Source organism: Aotus nancymaae, unplaced genomic scaffold (genome assembly GCF_030222135.1).
Source record: "Aotus nancymaae isolate 86718 unplaced genomic scaffold, 86718_ANA_hifiasm-v0.15.2.pri h1tg000010l, whole genome shotgun sequence".
Lineage (NCBI taxonomy): Eukaryota > Metazoa > Chordata > Mammalia > Primates > Aotidae > Aotus > Aotus nancymaae.
Genome location: NW_026988421.1, coordinates 74,137,581 through 74,155,276, shown reverse-complemented (window position 1 = coordinate 74,155,276; position 17,696 = coordinate 74,137,581). Strand labels below are relative to the sequence as shown.

The 17,696-nt window shown below is 35.5% G+C and overlaps 1 protein-coding gene across 8 annotated transcripts in view; it reads right to left on the bottom strand.

Moving 5' to 3' along the window:
• NRG3 (neuregulin 3) overlaps nucleotides 1-17,696 on the bottom strand; it is a 1,106,210-nt gene that overhangs the window by 104,437 nt on the left and 984,077 nt on the right. The window lies entirely within an intron of this gene.

Genomic DNA, 17,696 nt, shown 5'->3' with positions numbered 1-17,696 from the left:
TAGAACAATATGTAAAGTGTTATATCTCAATTAAGTAAATCATCATAAATATAAGTAGAATCTGCTAAAAGACAGTTCTAAACTAGTTCACTAAGAGTGATATTTTTGTTGACTAAAGATTACATAAAACAACTGCAGCTATGTAAGACAAGCACCTTTTTTTTTCCAATTTCAAGAAAAATTTTAATAGTAGATATATAAAGCAAGGTGTAGACCCATTATGCTTATATCTTTTATACAACTATAAAGCCAAAACAAATTACAAAATAAATATAAGCAATATTTCCATACCAAGAAAACATAATAAAAATGCATTTTAAAAAGACAGAATTTCATAATATCTCCACTCTGTAAAGTGTAGCTGGAAAAGGGAAAAAACATTTAGCAAAATATTTACAAAGATATCTCCTAGATGGAAACACAATTTTGGTGCAGAAAAATGATACAAAAGATAAATCAGGATACTTTGGATCATTTACTGCACATGAGCTATTCTGGAAGTATGATATGCATTCTCTCAACAATTTCCAAATACCATGGGACATAGGTTTCAACTTCTGAAGAGTTAATGACAAACCAAAATTTTTCTGAATAGTACACAGGAAAAGAAAGAGTTGAAAATAATATCATTAACAAGTATGACTAAGGAGATAAGACTTAGAGAGAAGCCAGGATAATTATCTTGAAGTACTAGACAGACTATGATGTGAAGGAGCAGATTAGAAGTTGATTGGGGAAATTCTTTTCAACAATTCCAAGAGTTGTTAGAATATACACTGTACTATTATTAGCCCTGTCTTACAGACAAGAACACTGAGACCCAGGAAAATTAATGTAATTCTAGTTATTAAAAGAGCAAAGATTAAATTCCAGGAATATATGACTTCATGATACTGTGCGATACAGGCAGACAGATTTCAATTCCATATACAGACTGATCAGACAGACTTGCTGATCTCCGAGCCTTCTTCTAAATGTATAATTAATAATAATATATCATTTATTCACAGAAATAAGAGTTTAGGCAATTTTTGTAAAAAAAAAAAACCTGTAAATACATAGTGATTGATTTTAATAACAAAAAACATGACTTTTTATAACAATATAACTTCCAAGGGCTCTGCTTTTGAGTAAGAAAAAAAAGGCATGTCTTCTTGTATAGAACATTTGACATACGTCAATGTATTACTCAACATTTGAAATAATGTCTTCTACACATTGAGAGCATATAAACTCATAAAGGTAAATGTTTTTAGAGAAAGGGTATGCTTGTTTTCTTCCATATACATTATTTTGTTTCATGCTAACCACATTCCTGTGAGACAGAAATGAATATTTTACAGGCGAATAATAGTCTTATTCACACACACACAGGTAGTCACTGACAGCTAATGTAATCATTGGTTTGTCAGATATTTAAACCTGAGCTTTTCCTGGGGTCCTAGTTGTTGGTAGTAACTGTTACCCACCTTAAACAGGCAATATTAAGAAGACAACACAAAAGAAGGTGTGACATAGGCCTTTGTGGCATACGGAATTCCTGCACAAATTAGCCAAAGGCTCTGGGAAAATGCATGGTATGCAATCTCTAAGGTGCCCTCGAGGACCCCATCTCCTTGTCATGCTAGACCTAGTAACTCCTGACAAATAAGATATGACAAAAGTGGTGTGATGTCACTTCTGAGATCTAACCAAGGAACTTACAATATTTACCTCGAATATTCAGTGACAGAATTGCTATCGACCAGCAATTCTTTAGTGTCTTCCATTCCCTCCACCATCCTTTTTGAGCAGAAATGTCTATAGAGTTTGCTTATCTGCCATTGCATGTTAGGTGTATGTGGGACAGATAATTATCTTTAGTTAACACATCTACAGTCAAGAACTCCACTTGTGTTGCCAAGCTTAAGGAACTATATGTGAAGAGCCTCATCTTTACCTGGACTTGATTTCGGCGATGGGATGTGAAATTTGAGCTGAGACTATAATGAGATGATAATATCCTTTGTGTCTTTTACAATATTTTGAGGAAAGAGGGACATAAACCATGGTGACACCATAATCTAGCAAAGGTACAGTAGAACACATAAGCACCTTATACACTAAGAATGCAGATCTGCATGTAAGGTTGTATTAGGAAAGGGTGGTGAGTCTTAGTGTCATGACACATAGAAATCACACGCAGAAAAGACAGGCATGGACAATTACGGTGTGTAAAGAGAACGTGCTTTGCTTCTGAATTGTTGAGAACAGCATAAGTAGATGAGATGAGGTTAGCCTGGTGGTGAGGCAAGATGCACCTAAAATTCTGTAGTATTTGGCACTGTTCCATGGGCAAAAATGAGAAAGACTCCTAAAACACACAGTTTTGTCCTTGAGGGTTTCTGGACACACACATGTGTGCGCGCGCGCGCGCACACACACACACACTCTGTAAACCAGGAAAACACAGTGTAACCCATTAGAAAATGAAGAAAGGAATCCCGGCACTTTGGGAGGCCAAGGCGGGTGGATCACGAGGTCAAGAGATCGAGCTCATCCTGGCCAACATGGTGAAATCCCGTCTCTACAAAAATACAAAAATTTGCTGGGCATGGTGGCATGCGCCTGTAGTCCCAGCTACTCGGGAGGCTGAGGCAGGAGAATTTCTTGAACCCGGGAGGCGGAGGTTGCAGTGAGCCCAGATCGTGCCACTGCACTCCAGCCTAGTGACAGAGTGAGACTCCGTCTCAAAAAAAAATAAAAGAAAGAAAATGAAGAAAGGAAGCACATAATCTGAATGCCTATATGCCATGAAATGCATATGTGGGGTATTACTTCATCAATCTTTCTATTAATGAACTATCAGAGGTGGACATTTACATAGATAGATGTATACACATATATATAGATACATGGATATATAGCTAGGCAGATAGCCCATGTCTCACAGCATATAGGAGATGAAGTCACAATTTGGTAAATGTCTCCCTGGCTTCAGTATGTGAGTGTGTGCGCGCGTGTGTGTGTGTGTGTGTTTACTACAATGCTTGAATCCCATAGTAGACCTTTTTCATTAAATCATTACTGTGATACAGTACAACTCTAGAAGATAGATATCTTGATTATTTTCTGGTAGAAACAAAAGGCCCCATATTCTCATAAAAGCGTGTTTGTGACTGAAGTTAGCAGCCTAAATGTAATGAGAAAATGAATGGGTAGTGAACAGATAAAAACACAGCTGTTATTACTTCATTAATAAAACCTTGAACTGCATCTTTTGGTAAGTTAAATGCTACTTTCTTCCTCAAAAGCTTATTAACTAAGTTATCATGCTGCTATTTGTTTTTTGAAGCATCCATATCTGAGGTGTTAATCTATTTCACTCACAATAAGAACTTGGCTTTAAAATAGTTCGTCAATTGCTCTGACAGCAGGATCCATCCCACCCAGAACCAATGAGCTTACAGGCTGTGTTTGCCTTGTTAAATAACCATAGCTGCCAAGATAATTTCGGAACAGTTTAGTATTTTGTGCCTAATTCTCATCGTATGACAAGCAGAGCTGCCCCTTGGGACACAAAGCAAACTCTCATTCCAACCCCTTTTGCTCGGTTTCCTCATTAATTCTGCTTATCTTCCTGCACTGCTCATGTTAACTCTAATTCAGCCTTCCTGGGAACTGGAGTGTGAGATAGAAATGGGTCACACTGCCAGGGGTGGGGGGCACTCCTTACTGTGATCATGGCCCTACAGCTGGGGTTGCCAGATAAAATACTCAAACATGAGTTAATTTGAACTTCATGTAAACAACAAATACAATGTTTCTAGATATACCTCATGCAATGCATGAAACACATCTAGCCTAAAAAGTGTTGCATCTCCGAAATTTAAATTTATGTGGGTGTCCTGCATTTTTATTTACTAAATCTGGCCAACCTACCCATGATGTACCTTCTACAGCTGAGACCCTAGTAGAATGTAGTTAGGGCCCTGCCCAGTGTGCTTGGAGCCCAGCACAAAGTAGGATATTATATTTAGAGAAAACACACTATTTTCCATTATGCTGCTGGGGAAGGACTATGGGAAGAATTCAAGCTCTAGATCTGGATTATTATTCATCTCTACTATTTATTAGTTGGGCATATTACTTTTACTTCCATTGGCCTTATTTCTTCACGTATATCATGGAAAAAAATTCCCTTACTAGCCTTTTTAAAAAGACTAACTTTCTGTGCCCAGAATCTCTATGTCCTTCTTTCTCATGAATGGCAGCCTCATTCATGCACACTCTAAATATGGATACCTCTCTTGAATACATACCACGTAGCTCCCCAAATCTGGTATTCGCAAGGATACTAAAATGAAGACGGGAGCAATTTTCCCTAAACCAAAGATCCAGTCTCTCATGTTATGGTGATTTCATATATCACATATTTAAGATTCCTGGTAGCTTCAAAAGACAAAATGTGATAACTCCTAGGAAGTCACCCACCATAGCCATAAGTTATATAGTAGTCAACATTCATTCTCTTTCCTCTATGGCTCATAACTGGTGAGTGCCTGAAAGCTTTATCAATAAAAGGAACCCATATTCAATATACTTTCAATACAGCACAATCTTCTGCTTCAATTGCCATGCAAAAAAAAAAAAAAAAAAAGGGGGATGAAATTCTTCTCAGAAGAGTGAACTCAACATTCAGAGAGGCAGCCTCACTGGGTAAGCAGGTTTACTTGACTTCCTCAAGCTGTGTTCCAATCCTATTGGAAACACTAATATTTAACACCTTTAACACTCAGTACTACTAAGTGAACTTGAAGCTTTAACTTTAAAAAGTCCTCATTAGATTAATACCATTTTTATAAGCTACTGGTTAAAATCTCAAGAAAGTAGATTACTGATTGAGAACTAATCTAGAACTCAATTGCATGGTCTTGTGTTTCATAGTTGCTTTGCTTATATTTTTTAGGCATTTAAGCAACTTAAACGTTAAGAAAAACATATACCATTTACATTTATTTTTAAAAGTGTTATTTCGATAAATATTCATTGAGCTTTTATAAAAATTATGCTAAGCATTGGGCTGAAGATACACAATGAGCAAGCTCTGCTACCACAGAACTTATTTTCCAGCTGATGAGAAAAAGGTGAACACATAAATCAGTTAGACTTTAATAAATGCATTGGCGGAAACAAAAGAAGCTATTATGAATAAAATAGGAAATGCATAAAATAGAGAGGCGAAGTCAAGTCTCTTACAGAATATATTTTAATTGAACTATTTATTATGAGAAGGAATCAACCGTGTTCAGATAAGTAGAATAGCTGGTGCTGAGGGAAAACCAGGACAAAGGCCCTGGGGTAGGTAGAGAAACGAAAAGAATAATGTGGTAGAAGTGGTTAGAGAACTAGGCAGAGCCAAATCATGGAGGAATTGGCATGGTAGCTGATAGTGCCTAGATTTTATTCTAAATCCATTAGAAAGTTTTATGCAGGGGAATGGCATGCTTTTATTTATGATTTAAGGAAAAAGTTATATGTAATCCAAATTAAATTATAACCTGATTCCCTTTGCTGATGAGAGCCAATATTGCCAAACAGATCGCTTCATCCTCGTCCTGTTTACACTGACATCTTCATTAGGATGTTTCCATCACTGCCCATAAATATCAAATGCTCTTTCCTGGAAGACCAGTTCAAGGCCCACTTTGCAACTCATCTCACTGCCTCCCTAGGCATTCTGCCCTTGCTGCTTTTTCTGAATCTGGCACAGACTAAATGAAAATTTATCCTTCTAATGTCCACAGTGTTGCTCAAAGAGCTAGCATTTGGTGAATATTTGAAGTAAAATCCCAAGCTTGTCCCATTAGCTAGTATTCTGCGATTAGTGCCTTCAGGCAAACTGCACATAGCTACTGACAGAGTAAGCTGTTTAAGAAAATCTCATCACTTCCCTGCCTGAAACCTCAGAAGGTTTTCTTCTGCAACAAGATAAGATTACACTTATTTCAAAGGGCAGACAGGGTGGTATAATCTGCTCTGACCCCTTCACCAGCCACATCAAGTTTATCCAGTTACCTGGGACTCCTTGCCATTTCCCAAATGTGCTCTCCATCCCCTATTTCTCTTTATTTTTCCTTTTCCCTCTCTCTCATATTTCTTTTCTCCAGCTACTAACTGTAGGAATATTATTTTTTATTCTTTCACTTAAAAAGGGCTTGAACTGTTCTGATATATGTGGGTGCTCCTTCCCCTTGTCTCTCTTTACCCCAGGATTTACCTAAGCCATAGCTTTAGAATATATGCTCCTCTGGACAAATAGTTTAAAAAAGGTTGCCTACAATAGATTTCTGTCTGAGATTCACAGATGAATAGAATATACCTAAGACTCTGTGAAACTGTGCAGTAGAGGTACAGAACCTAATTTTTCCAGACATATGTGAACACGAACCCTATTTATGTTCACGTGTGTCAAACATCCTGTATATTAACATCCTGTATTTGTTTGGGACATCTTAATCTGACCTTTTTTAAAACAAAACAAAACTTCAGTTTAAGTCCTTCTGGCAATAATTGCAATAATTGGTTTAAAAGTAGGTCCCATGTGGCTAGGTATGGTGGCACATGCCTGTAATCCCAGCACTTTGGGACGCCAAGGCGGGTGGATCACCTGAGGTCAGGAGTTCGAGATCACCCTGGCCAACACGGTGAAACTCCATCTCTACTAAAAATACAAAAAAAAAAAAAAAAAATTGCAGGGCATGGTGGTGGGTGCCTGTAATCCCAGCTACTTGAGAAGCTGAGGCAGGAGAATTGCTTGAATCCAGGAAGCAGAGGTTGCAGTGAGCCAAGATCATGCCATTGTGCTCCATCCTGGGCAACAAAAGCAAAACTCTGCCTCAGAAAAAAAAAAGTCTGTCCCATGCACTGAACTGTGAACTTCTTGAGAGTCTGTCTCACTTGACTTATTGTAGTTGGCCTGGTACAAGGCCTGAGCTCTCATAGGGGCTCAACTCATTCTGATTAGCTGAACCATCATGAGACCATAAAGCAAATAGACTCTACTTATTGAAAAGAACCCGAATCATCTTCACTTTGCTGCATCTTCAGATGTTCCAGCATTATCCTTTCTTCCCCCTCTTATTCCACTGACTTATCCTAGCTCCTGAAGCAAAGGTAAGGCAGAACTGATTATTTAAAAAAAATGATTTTTTAACCTCTGATAACTCTGAGAATTGCTTTCTTCTTTCTCTCTCTCTTTCTTTCTTTTCTTCCTTTCTCTCTCTCTCTCTCTCTTTCTTTCTTTCTTTTCTTCAGAGTTTTGCTTTTGTTGCCCAGGATGGAGTGCAATGGCACAATCTTGGCTCACTGCAACCTCCGACTCCTGGGTTCAAGGGATTCTCCTGCTTGAGCCTCCTAAGTAGCTGGGATTACAGGCATGCACCACCACACATGGTTAATTTTGTATTTTTAATAGAGACAGGGTTTCACCATGTTGGTCAGGCTGGTCTGGAACTCTTGACCTCAAGTGGTAGATACACCGCCTCGGCTTCCAAAAGTGCTGGGATTATAGGCGTGAGCCACTGCACCTGTCCCTCTGTGAGAATTACTTTCTAATAACAATCTTAACATCATTGTTGCTTTTTATTTCCCTTTATTTTAGCACATTCCAGATTTTCAGAACCGACTCCCAACTCACATGCAGTTTAGATATTTGGCATATGTAAGTAATCAACTTGATACTGATTAAAAAATCAGATTATTCTGAGTCTGATTTGATCAGCCCAATACCCAGTCCTTTTTGTTAGACTTTAATTCTGACAAAGAAGCATTCACCTTTTACAAAAAGTTCAATAATTTGCTACATGTTCAAGCTGTGCCCTTATTTCAGTTCATAAAAATGTTGCCCTAGAAGAAACTAGAAGTTCTGCTCAAGGCTGGTCTTGATCCTTCAGCTAGAATTTATTGTCCCAAATCTACCTATCACTATACAATTACTCTATAATTCATGTTTCACCATATTACATAAGAAATTCATGAACGTCTGTACAATATTTTGACAAAGTCCATATATTCACAACAACATAGAAAATTCTGATCTAGTTATTTAACAACTTTATGGAAAATATTATACTATTAATCTAGCAAAGATATATTGGTCTTATGTTAGCCATCAGTGAACAGCACTGCTTTTTCCAATAGTTTAATACTTTCCTCATTGTCTGCCAATTAAATTGCATTAGCTGATTTTAAAATCTTATCCAAAAACATCTTTAAAGAAATGCTCATGTTCTTCTTTGTAAAAATCATGACTAATAGATCTGCATATTTTTCCAATACATCTTTTGGTTGTATCAATTTTTAAAGATCACTGAACAATATTAATCTCACCTGAAAATTATCTCAGAACTTAATTTATTTGACTTAGTTGTCATGACTTTGTTTAAACACTTTTACTTCTCCCCACTGGAGGTACCAGTATGTGTTACGACAAATCTTAATAATTAAGCCAAAATATTATCCTTATTATATGTATGGCTTGGGAGTCTTGGGACCATCCATGTCAAATAAAGATAATTTTGTTAAAAATAATATTTAGAGGGCTTGTGATTAACAGTGCATGTACTGAGGCCTATATTAAAATAAACAACAACAAAAAAATCAAAGTGTAAAGAGAGAGAGAGTGGGTTGAGCATAGTGGCTCATGACTGTAATCCGACTGCTTTGAAAGACCAAAGCAGGAGAATCTCTTGAGCCCAGGAGTTTGATACCAGCCTGGGTAACATAGAGAAACACCATCTCTACAAAAATATAAAAAATTAGCTGCATATGGTGACATATGCCTCTGTTCCCAGCTACACAGGAGGATATAATGGGAAGAATACTTGAGCCTGGGAAGTCAAGACTGCAGTGAACTATGATTACACCACTGCACTCCAACCTGGGTGACAGAGCAAGACCCTGACTTCAAAAATAAAAAATAGAAAGAGAGTGGTCATATTCCTTAAAATAAAATAAGTGAGAAAACAGTATTTTGTAAGTATTAAATACTTCTTTGACAGAATCTTTGGAAGTCAGTGGAGAGATGGTTCAGATCACAATTTCATTTGTCAAATGTCTTCTATCAGAGGAGATAGATGAGTAAGGTCTTTATACCCCAATGGCATGTAACAGTAGAACCACCCAACTGACTTCACTCAACACAGTCTGTATTCACCTAAAACCTTTCAATACAATGCAACTTTGTAGATTATCCCATATGAGAGACTACAATGACAAGCTGAGTGGTCCTTTTTCTACAGTTGACAGTTATAATTCTGAATGCAGCTATAAACAGGATCTGGTTCATATTTCATTTGCTTGTAGCTTGGATAATTGTGAGTTACTAGCCAAGATCCTTATAACATGAAGAGATACAGAAAACATTACCTTCAAAACTAAGGACTAGTCACAGAACTGCTTTGTTGTTTGAAACATTGCCAGAGTACAACCTCTTTGAAGAACCATGGAGCCCTCTTTCCCATCAATTAGTCACCTAAATAATTCAAGATCGCTGGAGGAAGATAAGATTTGAATTCAACTCCTATCTGCTACTTTCCTGCTCTTTAGAAATATATTTCAGCTAATTAGTAGTCAAGTTTTGTCATTTATAAGATGGATATTTAAATAGTTACGACTTCATGTAGATTCTTAATTTGAGAGCTTAAAAAAATCATGTAACTTTTGTTTTTCCACTATATCTGATTTCTCACATAGTTTAACATGGCCAAGGGCACACTAGCAAAACTATACTCTTTTAATGACACTCCTCCACAAACACACATCTAGGCATACATATTTATAAATTACCATTTTATTCTATACACAAATATAATATATTCAAATGAGTGAAAACCCTTTTTTATTTGTTCCAAATAAGTCTACTTCAGAGACTTCAACTTAGGAAAAAAGAATCCTTAGTTCTATCTCTAACGCCAATTCACAAACTAGAACAGAAATATGAATTCATTTGACTGACATATGAGCCTCTTAGATTTAAAGGAAAAACACCAATTCATTTACAATATACAGGGTAGCTTTAAGAAAAAAAAAAAACCCACTTCCTATCATCTAAACAGAATAATTAACTGGTCACTTCTTAGGAGATTATTTTCAGTGCTCACTGAAATACACTAAAGCCTATTTTCTTTACACAAGGAGATGAAAGAATACCCAATATATGGTCAAGTTTGAAGTAATAGTCTGTCAGTTATAAACCTATAAATATATTTTATATCACAGACTTTAAGTATAACACATTTCTGTGCCTTCCATATGGAAAACACAGTGTTTCTTTTTTTTAGCTTAAAAAATACAAAGATTTTCTTAGAACAACTTTTTAAGATTTTAATTAAGAATCTTATTTTTCTGTTTCATAAATCTTTTGATTAAAAAAATTCACCAGTTTGCTCAATCAATATTTTACCTAAATATATTATGCTATCCTAAAAACAATGTCAAATCACCAAGAAGTTATTTAAGTGACAGCATTCATTTTGTTTACCAGTTGCGAATGAAGGAAATTTGCATGAAAGATCTTCCACACAATCTTCAATTCTCCTTTTGCTTTGCTAATATGTTTTCAAATGGCATTGCACCTGCTTTCATATAAACATCTTTGATGCCTGGAATATCAAATGCGTCAAGGCATTGTTGGAAAAATAACCACTTAACAAATAACTCAAAAGGACATAAGGAGATATGTTTCATGATTGAGTATCTCACACAGTAGCTAGAGATTTCTTAGGTAAGAAATCTTCCGTGATTATCGTGCCTTCCAAAATGGCCAATCTGACATACCTAGTCTAAATGATTGGTTGTTTCTCACATCACACAATGAGTATTTGAGCTTAACAAAGAAGTCTGTCCATTCTATCTCTTGATCTATTCAAACTGTGAGGGAAATTTCAAACATTTGACCCTAAAAATCTCTATTTTCCCTCATGCATGCATGAATGAATGAGGTTAAGACATAAATTTAGATATATATTGTTGGTTACTGATTTTACATCAAGTATCTTTACTTCAAAAACGTCACAAACACAATTCTTCTGTGTGCATTTCAAAATTTCTGCTCTAATTATGTCAGTTAACTTTATTTTTTAACTGACACTGTATTCCAGATCAGTATCTGCTGTTGAAATTTTCATGGTACCAATCCCAGGAGCATAATTAAGAAAATTTCATGAATATAAATAAGGAAAAATCCTGTTGAATGCTGACAGTTTTACAGATGTTAGGTTTGGCATTGCTTCCTCAATAGGATGATCACTCCTCAAAATTAATAAATTAACTCAAAAATCTTTTTGGTTACTTGTTTTTACTGAAGTTGATATTCTCTTTCCAGTCCTAAAGTGGTGACCCTAGGAAGCTGATAGATACAGAAAGAGAGACTGAAATAGTAAGTCTTACTTTAATGTGGGAGCAACATGGGGCCCATATAGATTTTCACTATAGCATTACTCAGTATAGCTTATTCACTTTGGCTGGTACTCAGCTTAAGTGCCTCCTCTCCTGGAAAACTGTTCCTGAACTTTCCAAGCCCATTCAATTGCTTTCTTTTCTTTTTTCATATCATATCTTGCCTAACCCTTTTTTAGAGCACTTACTGTATCACCTCACTTATGTGTAGCTTTATCATTTTAATCTTAGAGTTTGGACATCCAGGGATATGAATTATATATCTGCATCTCCAATATCTTATACATCTGCCATATAGTAAACGTGATAAATGTATGCCAATTAAATATAGAATTCCTGCAGCATATGACTTGGAGTTTCCTGCTATAAAACAGGAATTTGTTAAACTGCTTGAAGTATTCTGGTTTTGAGTCTGATCAGTAAGCTCACAAATAGAGCTGGTCATTGAGAATATAAAGATTTGGGAAGAAGACATGTGTGCTTCAGATCATCAACTCCTTGTGACCCTGTGTTCCTCAAGAATGAATGAAATTCATATTGCTCAAAGCAAGAATAATAAAAGTAAGAGAAAAAATGTAGTATGTAACTCATTAAAATAGAACAACTGGACAACATAACCAAGTGACATTTATCCATTTATCTCAGGGATGCAAAGTTGGTTCAATATTAAAAAATCAATAAATGTAATCCATCACATCAAGAGGCTAAAAAACATCACATGATCATTTCAATAGATTTAGAGAAAGTACTTGACAAAATCCAAGACCCATTTATGGTAAACACTTTCAGTTAACTAGAAATAGAGGTGGACATTCTCAACTTGATAATGAATATCTGCAAAATATCTATAACTAATGTAATTTTTAATGATAAGAAACTTGTAGCTTTCTCATTAAGATTATGAACAAGGCAAAGATACCTCCTTTCATCATTCTTTTTCAACATCATACTGGAAGTTGTAGTGATATAAAAAGATAAGAAAAGATAATAAAAGGTAGACAGATTTGAAAGGGAAGAAGTAAAACTGTCTTTGTAGATGACATAATTGCTTAGGTAAAAAAAATTAAAATTTAAAATATTCCTATAACAAATAAATGATTATAGCAATGTAACAGGCTACAAGGTTAATATATAAAAGTCAATACATTTCCTAGATACCAGTAATAAACAAATATATGAAATTAAAAACACAACAGCATTTACATTGGCATCCCCCAAATGAAATATCTAGGTGTAAGTCCAGCAAAATAAATATAAGATGTATGCAAATAAAATTATAAAACTCTAATGAAAGACTTAAAAAAACCTAAGTAAGTGAAGAGCTATTCCATGTTCATGGATAGAAATACTCAATATTGTCAAGATATCAGCTCTTTTCAACTTCATTTATAGATTTAATGTAATTCCAATAAAAATCACAGAAAGTTATATTATGTATCTTGATAAACTGATTCTAAAATTTATAGGGAGAGGCAGTAGATCCAGAAAACTCAACACAACTTAAAAGACAAAGTTGAAAGACTGACCCACCTTACTTCAATACTTACTATAAAGCTATAGTAATAAAAAGAGTATGGTATTGGCAAAAATAAAAAATTAAAAATGAATAGTTTAATGTAACAGAATAGAGAACCCAGAATAGATACACATTAATATAGTCAGCTGATCTCTGACAAAGGAGAAAAGACAATATATGGAGAAGAGATAAACTTTTCAACAAATGTTGCTGAAACAACTCAACATCCACATGCAATAAAACATGAACCTAGACACAGCCCTTACATACTTCACAAAAATTAACTCAAAATAAACCACAGACCTAAATGTAAAATGCAAAACTATAACACTCACAGAAGATCACATATGAGAGTATCTAGATAAACTAGATTTGGCAACTACTTTTTGGATACAATATTAAAGCCACAATATATGAAAGGAAGATTTTATAATCTGGACTGTATTAATATTGTTCAAGAGAACAAAGGGAACAGCCAAAGAATGACAAAAAATATTTGCAAAAGATATATCTGATAAAGGATCATTTTTCAAAATATACAAAGAATTCTTCACAATAAGAAAACAAACTGATTTAAAAATGGACCAAAGACCTTGGAAGACACCTCATTAAAGGAAATATCAGATGACAAATAAGCATATGAAAAAATGATCCACATTAAGTGTCATTAGTGAAGTCCAAATTGAAACAGTGAGTTACCACTACATATCTATTGAAATGGCCCAAATCCAGAACACTGACAACATCAAATGATGGTGACCATGTATGTGGAGCAACAAGAACTTCTATTCATCGTTGGTGGGAATGCAAAATGGTACAGCCACCTTGGAAGACAGTTTGACAGTTTCTAACAAAACTAAACATAACCTTCCCATATGACCCAGCAATCATGCTTTTTGGTATTTACACAAAAAAAAGTTGAAAATGCATTTCTACACAAAAGCCTGCATACAGATGCTTCCAACAATTATATCCATAATTGTCAAAACTTGGAAGCAACCAAGATGTCCTTCAAAAGGTGGCAATGTAATATTATCCAGCTCTAGAAACAAATGCTCTATCAAGCAGTGAAAACACCTGAAAAAAATTACTAAGTAAGATAATCTAGTACAAAAGGTATTATTCCAAACATATGACAGTCTGTAAAAGGTAAAACTATGACAACAGTAAAAAGACCAATAGTTGGAGAAAGGGAAGGATGAATAGAAAGAACACAAAGAATTTTTAAGGCAATAAACCTACTTTGTATGATAATATAATAATGGATACATATCATTTTACATTGTCTGAATCTATAAAAAGTATAGCATCAAGAATGAATCATAATGTACACTTTGAACTTTCAGTGATAATGATAAGTCAATGTAGGTTTGTCAATTGCAACAAATGTACCTCTCTTGTGGGAGATCTTGATTATAGGAGTAGCTGTGCATGTTGGAAGACAGAGAATACATGAGAAATCTCTGTAATTTGTACTCAATTTTTCTATGAACTTCAAACTGTGTTAAAATCAAGTCCATTAAAGAACTTGACACACACACAATTAGAACTAACATTAATTATTGGCACAATACTAAACTGACATTATTAAACTTATATAGACTATGCCTATATTTCTGCTTCCCAGCTGAATTTATACCTAGAGCTGTCATATTACTAGGGATGATAGCACTTTCAATGAAAGAAATTTTACCCATGTGGATTCTATTATCAAAGTTAAATCTAGCCAAGCATGGTGGCTTATGCCTGTAATCCCAGCACTCTGGGAGGCTGAGGCGGGTGGATCACTTGAGGTCAGGAGTTAGAGACCAGCCTGGCTGACATGGTGAAACCCCGTTTCTAATAAAAATACAAAAAGTAGTCGGGCATAATCCCAGCTACTTGGGTGGCTGAGACAGGAGAATCTGTTGAACCTGGGAGGCAGAGGTTGCAATGAGCCAAGATCACGCCACTGCACTCCAGCCTGGGCAACAGATCAAGACTCCGTTTCAAAGATAAGAAATAAAAAAATTAAATCTGAGAATATTATCCTCAAAGCAACAAACAGAATTTTATGTATTCAATTAGAACAATCTGTGGGGGTAAATTTATGAGGTCAGTGAAAACAGTATATTCACTAAATTTATAAAGCTATTCGCCATTGCAAACAATCCTTTCTTAGCTGCCATTATCTGTATGCAGACCAGCCACTCCCTTTAACTCTGACTTGTTCCCCTTCCCTCCAAGACAATCTCTATTGCTGGAGTCAAACATTCACCCACTGAGAATTTATTTCCCATAAGGTCTTATAGCTATGATTAGAGTTTATCTTTTACAAAATTCATCATTATCTTAGTCTTGTGATTCATGTAGATAAACTACACAACAATCTACTATTTTTTCTAGTATCAGTAGCTACATTTCTTTAAATGAGTTCTAAAACAGAACTCTTAATACATAAGATTGGATCTATAGCAAATCATTACTCTGCAAGTTACCAGTGCCACTGGCGGTCCTCAGACACAATAGAAAGCACAATAGGATGGAGACTGGTCCATTTCTTTCAACATTAATTAACATTTGCATGGCAATTTTAGTTTGCTACAGCCATGGCTACACTGGGGATCTAGAGCTATCCTATCCCCACCACCAGCCAAGCAGTGTTTCCTGCATTTGAGGGCATGCTGCTGAACAACTCATAAAGCCTCACCGAGCCTGCATTCACCACGGACTAGTGGGGGGCAAATTTCTCTTAAACAAGAAGCCCAGGGCCCATTTTATTCAAAATGACTACTGATGCTCATACCGCCATGCTACGAATCCCTGCCATCATCAGTGAATGAGGAGGGTACAAATTGTGTGCCCTTCTCAACAATGTATCCTTACTACAAAAATATGCCCATAATTTTCCATAATTTGTGGCCCATGACTCAGCTTTCTACTCCTCTTCCACCAGTTAAACTCTCCACTTGCCTCCATGAAATTGCTCATCTATATCCAGGAACATATCCTCTGCATTCTCAATCCCTTCTTTGACTCTTTCTTATTTTCTTCTATTTTAACCGAAACCTGAATCTTGCCCGAAAAGTCTCATTTTCCTCTACCTGGCTCAAGAGCTGTTTTTATTTTCTCACTTTCAATGTTGGGGATCTGTCCTCCTGGCTTCTAAAGTACTTTTTCAATTATCTCTTATGAAAAATCCTGTTCCTTTAAAGTTTATGCCATTTACACAGTGGCAGAGATTTCTAAAAATGCGTTTCCTCTTTTCTCTCAGGGTTCCATTTCCCAGCCTTTTTTACAGTAAAATGAAGTCATGTGATTTAGTCCCACCTAATAGAATATTAATCAAAAAGTGATGTGAGTTCTTGTACATCAGTCTTTTAAGAATTGGGCATGCATTGGTTCTGTTCTCTTCCCCCATCTGCTGACTACATGCAGATAACAAATAAACCTATGTAATAATGAAACCATAAGAAGGAAGAAGCCTGGATCTCTAATTCACTACTTAGATAAAGCTAGTCATTTGCTACCTTAAATAGGAAATACCCCTAACTTGGAGAAGAAAAAATAATATCAAGAAATAAATTGCTACTGTCCTTGAGCCATTATAATAATGTGGGCTCTATTTTTTGATGCATCTGACATTACCCTTAACTATACTTTTCATTGTCATCTACTAAACTCCAATATAGTTTATGTTATTAATGGGAAACCTTACATATAACATTTTTTTTCTCTCTATCCCAATTCTAGCATTATCATGAGTAACTGGAATATCCATTAGATAACTTATTCAAAACTATGTCCTCTCAAGTACTTGACCTCTACTTTCAAATTATTTCCTCCTCAACCTCAGTTTGGTTATTTACTCTCATAGGAATACTTTCAATATTATCATCTCCTATAACTCCTCCATCTTCAACATCAAAATCAACCAATCTGCCATATGACTATAATCTCTCCTTCCCACCAGCTTGTTAAAGCACTCTCATGATGACTATTAATTGATTTCATTGCGACGAGTCATCCTTCTTTCACTTCCTTCCACAACTGTCTCACATTCCATGGTGCTGCATTTGAATAACACCCTGAATTTCATTGATTTTCTGTTTTTTCATTACATCTATCCAGCAAAACTGCAAGCCTGTAGGAATTGAGCTGTCTGCCTTTTCTATGATGCAATACCCACAGAATGGAGCAATAATGAGTAATACCATACAATTGGGAACACCAATTCCAGTATAAAGATGTTTCACAAATTTCTAATTAACTCTCAACACTCCCAACAATACAACCACCAACTTAACATCTATCTCTCAAATATGTCAAAGGCATCCCAAATCAACACTTCTATATCTAATCCAGTGAACATTTCCCATAAATCTGTTCTTCTGGCAGAATTATTTCTCAGTAAGTGGCCCACTTTTTAATCTGGAGCTCTGAACTATAAACCTTGCAGTCATCCTTGATAAGTCTCCCTCTTCCAACCTTTAATATCGATCCTTCTCAAACACTAGATATTACTTCCTAAACATCTATCAACTTTCCTCATATTTTCTATTATCACACTAGTCCAAGCTAATATCTTCTTCCCTGGAGTATGTCTTAAGAAACTTGAAATTTTATATTAGTTGTATTACCTGATAATCATCTATAAGCTTACCACACTATAAACTCCGTTAGACTAGGCTTTTTGTCCATTTTTACTCATTATTTTATCTCTGGCATCATGTATTATTTCTTTGCTTATAGTGGCTTGATA